The following is a 3,979-nucleotide window of genomic DNA, read 5'->3' as shown; positions in this document are numbered from 1 at the left end:
TAGATAGACAGACAGACAGACAGACAGACAGACAGACAGACAGACAGACAGACAGACAGACAGACAGACAGACAGATAGATAGATAGATAGATAGATAGATAGATAGATAGATAGATAGATAGATAGATAGAGATAGAGATATAGAATGGAAGTAAGATAACCTTTTCAGTAAATAATGCTGGCAAAGTTGGTTAAACAGCTGTAGAAAATTAAAGGTAGATCCATATTTATCACCCTGCACCAGAATCAACTCCAAATGGGTCAAAGACCTCGAAGTCAAAGCAGACACCCTGAAAACATTACAGAAAAGAACAGGAGAAACCCTAGGTCTCCTTGGCACAGGCCAAAATTTTCTTAATAGAGACCCAGAAACAGAACAATTCAAAGAAAGGTTGGACAAATGGGATTGCATGAAACTACAGAGTTTCTGTATGACAAAGTACATAGCTCACAAGGTCAATAGAAAGCCCACAGACTGGGAGAAGATCTTTACTAGTCATACATCAGACAAGGGTCTCATATCTAAAATATACTTAGAACTCAAAAAATTAAATTCCCCCAACAACAAATCCTCAAAGAAACAACTGCGGGCTTCCCTGAAGAAGAAATAAAAATGGCCATTAGACACATCAAGAAATTCACAACTTCTCTAGCCATAAAAGAAATCAAATCAAGACAACATTGAGATTTCACCTCACCCCAGTTAGAATGGCTATAAACAACAAATCTAGTAACAGCACATGCTGGAAGGGATGTGTCCAGAAGGGAACACTACTGCATTGATGGTGGGCATGTAAACTTGTTCAACCACTTTGGAAAGCAGTATGGAAGTTCCTAAAAGACTCCACATAGAGCTCCTCTATGACCCAGCAATCCCACTTTTGGGGCATTTACCCAAATGATCACAAACTAGGTCATACCAAAGCTACCAGCACAACCATGTTTATTGCAGTATTATTCACCATTGCTAAGATATGGAACCAACGCAGATGTCCGACATCTCAGTACCTCAGTAGATAAATAGATCAAGAAAATGTGATTATATATATAATGGAATTCTATGCCTCCATCAGGAAGAATGACATCGCCCAGTATTTAGGAAATGGAAAGACCTGGAAAAAATTATATTAAGTGAAGTAAGCCAGGCCCAAAGAAACATGCCCCATGGTTTCCCTTATTTGCAATAACTAACATGTCCCATGGTTTCCATTATTTGCAATAACTTGTATATGTCTAAGACAAGCTGAAGATGTCAAAAGCTATACTCATATGACCATATAACTTGTTGCTAAGTAAAATGAACCTCAAGATAGGGACATAAGAGGTTTTATTTTTGTAGCTGTCATTTTTAATGTACTCATTATGCACTATGTGATTCTTTTGTTTCTTTTGTATATTCTTTCCCCATGGTATAATCTCTCTATTCACTGTATCTGATTCTGGTGTCCTGAATCTTGTATATACATTTTTATATTTTGAGGAGGGAAGGCATATAACAAAACGCTTAAATAAAGATTCAGGTTGACCCATTGTAACAATGAGATGTATAAGACACTCTATTGAAAATGAACTTTACAGTTTCAAGGGAGTGGATAGGGAGGGAGAACTTGGGGAGGTGGGGCGGGGATGGTAGGGGAAAACAAAGGAAGAGGTAACATTGCTCGATAGGAAATGCACTCATTACCTTACTCATGTAACTGTAATCCCTCTGTACAATATTTTTACAATAAAAATATATATGGAAAACATAAACAAAACACTACCATCAATAAAATGCATCTGTGTATGGATATACATGTGTCATATATAACTTATATCATTAGGAAGAGTATTAAGTAATAATGTGTCCAATGAATCTGTCAAGAACTACTATCCCATACAAAGAATTTCTTATTTCTAACTTTGAATAGCTTAAAGTTTCACACTTTTTTCAAATCCATGCTATATTGATATCATGTGTTTTAAATTCCTCATTTCTTATTTTTTATTTCTTTTTATTTTTTATTGTAAAGCTCATATACAGTAGGTTTATAGTTACATAAGTAAGGAAAATAGTAAAATTTTTGTTGAACATTGCTACCATCTCCCTTATTTTCTTCTGCTTTCCTCCCCCTTGACTGTCCTCCCCACCAAGTTGTAAAGTTCATTTTCAACATGGGTTCTTGTGAGTATCACTGTTGCATTGGTTTGCCCTTTGTCTTTTGTCTCACCATTCCTGTGATCCCTCTTCCCATCCTCAAATCAGATAAATTGATAGCAAATCGAAGGCACTGAAATAAAAAAAACTATAACAGACTAAATATAGAGCTCCCCTATGACCCAGCTATCCACAACTCTGGAAAATCCAGAGTTCTAAGATAAGCCAAGATGTTTACAAGCTTATCTCAGAGACAAGTATGTAACTTGTGCCAGAAGTTGATAGCTGCCATCTTGTCACAATGAAGACCCACTTGAGGACAAAGCTAGCATCCTGAGAAGAGTAAGACTGCGAATATTCCTAGAGATATAATTTAAACACTAAATTCTTCTTAATGAGGTCTGTTTACCTCTGGACTATTAGTTACAAAAAAGGATTAATTCTCTTTTCTGTAAGGCCAGCATGAATATATATTTTCTGTTGCTGGAGATTGAGGTTTTCCCTTAGTTACTCCTCCATAATTTCAAGTAAACTCTAAGTATTCTTTTGCCATTATCATTGCTTCATTTCCCTCTAGTGTTCTTTTATCGTAAACTTTTCTTTCTCCTCTCTTGTCTTCTCTCTGTTTTTGCTCTCTTTCCCACTCCTACACTTTCTCAATATGATTCAATCTATAGACTAAAAGCTATAGGCTGCTATTCTTGATATTCTCCATCAAAACTCATTCCTTCTGTAAGCTCATATATATATTATCAGGCTCCAAAATCTCATGTATACTCACTTTCAATAAATTATGATTTTCTACAAGTTGGTTATGTGTGCAATTCATTTTAACCTTTCCCTAGAAATCCTGACAAAATTATTGAATCATACAGGTGGCCCAGAACTTGTCACAGAATTTACCTTATATGAGTGCATAGTTCTATAAATTACTTGGCAAATCAGTTTTGTCCGGAAAACTTACACTGGGATTTGTCTCTCCATCTACCTAGCTGTCTGTAAAACCCTTTGTCACCACTGTACCCTAAGTGCCACTCCCAGGTTCCATTTCTCTTTGTTACAATAGCTCATGCTGTTCTTCCTCCATTTTAAAGATGTTGAATCTCCACATTTCTGTATTATTCTTCCAAAACAATTGCTATGGTCTTGCAGTTCTCTATTTTGCAACATTCAATAGCATATCAAATATGAAAGAATTCAAGCTTATTTTTAGGAACAGTTGCCTGTGCAATATATAGGGTGTTTTCTTTTCAGAAAACGATGTCTTTATTTTAATTGAAATGTCCATTTGCTCCACTGAATGCTGAGCAGTAGGGCTTTTCCTTTAAAATAAATGTTTTAAAGACTGCTGTCTCACTATATAGTGAAGAAAACAGATAATAGAGACTGTTATTCCAATAGGAAAATCTCCAAAAAGTAGAGTTGGATCATGAACCCTGAGCTTCGAATGAGGGACACAATATAGATTTGTTATATGAAGAAAGGGAAAGAAAACACATAAAAAGAAAAGTATGCTTTGGAGAAAATGCTTGGCAATGAATTCAGTTATATGCTTTTTTTCTGCAACACAAATATAAGATAGTTTCAATAGTTTCATGGTTTTGTATTGAAACTTAATATAGTTTGGCTCAGGCAATCAGAAATCAGATCATTAATCAACCACCTTCTTTTTTTTTTTTTCAACCACCTTCTTATAGCTACAATAAATAAAAGTCAAGTCATTGTGAATAGAGATAATAAAGAGATTAATATAAAAGGACTTCTCAGCCAGGCCCTGGTGGCTCACGCCTGTAATCCTAGCTACTCAGGAGGCTGAGATCTGAGGATCGCGGTTCAAAGCC

This window comes from Dipodomys ordii, unplaced genomic scaffold (assembly GCF_000151885.1).
Source record: "Dipodomys ordii isolate 6190 unplaced genomic scaffold, Dord_2.0 Scaffold73, whole genome shotgun sequence".
In the NCBI taxonomy this organism is placed as follows: domain Eukaryota; kingdom Metazoa; phylum Chordata; class Mammalia; order Rodentia; family Heteromyidae; genus Dipodomys; species Dipodomys ordii.
This window is presented reverse-complemented; position numbering follows the sequence as displayed.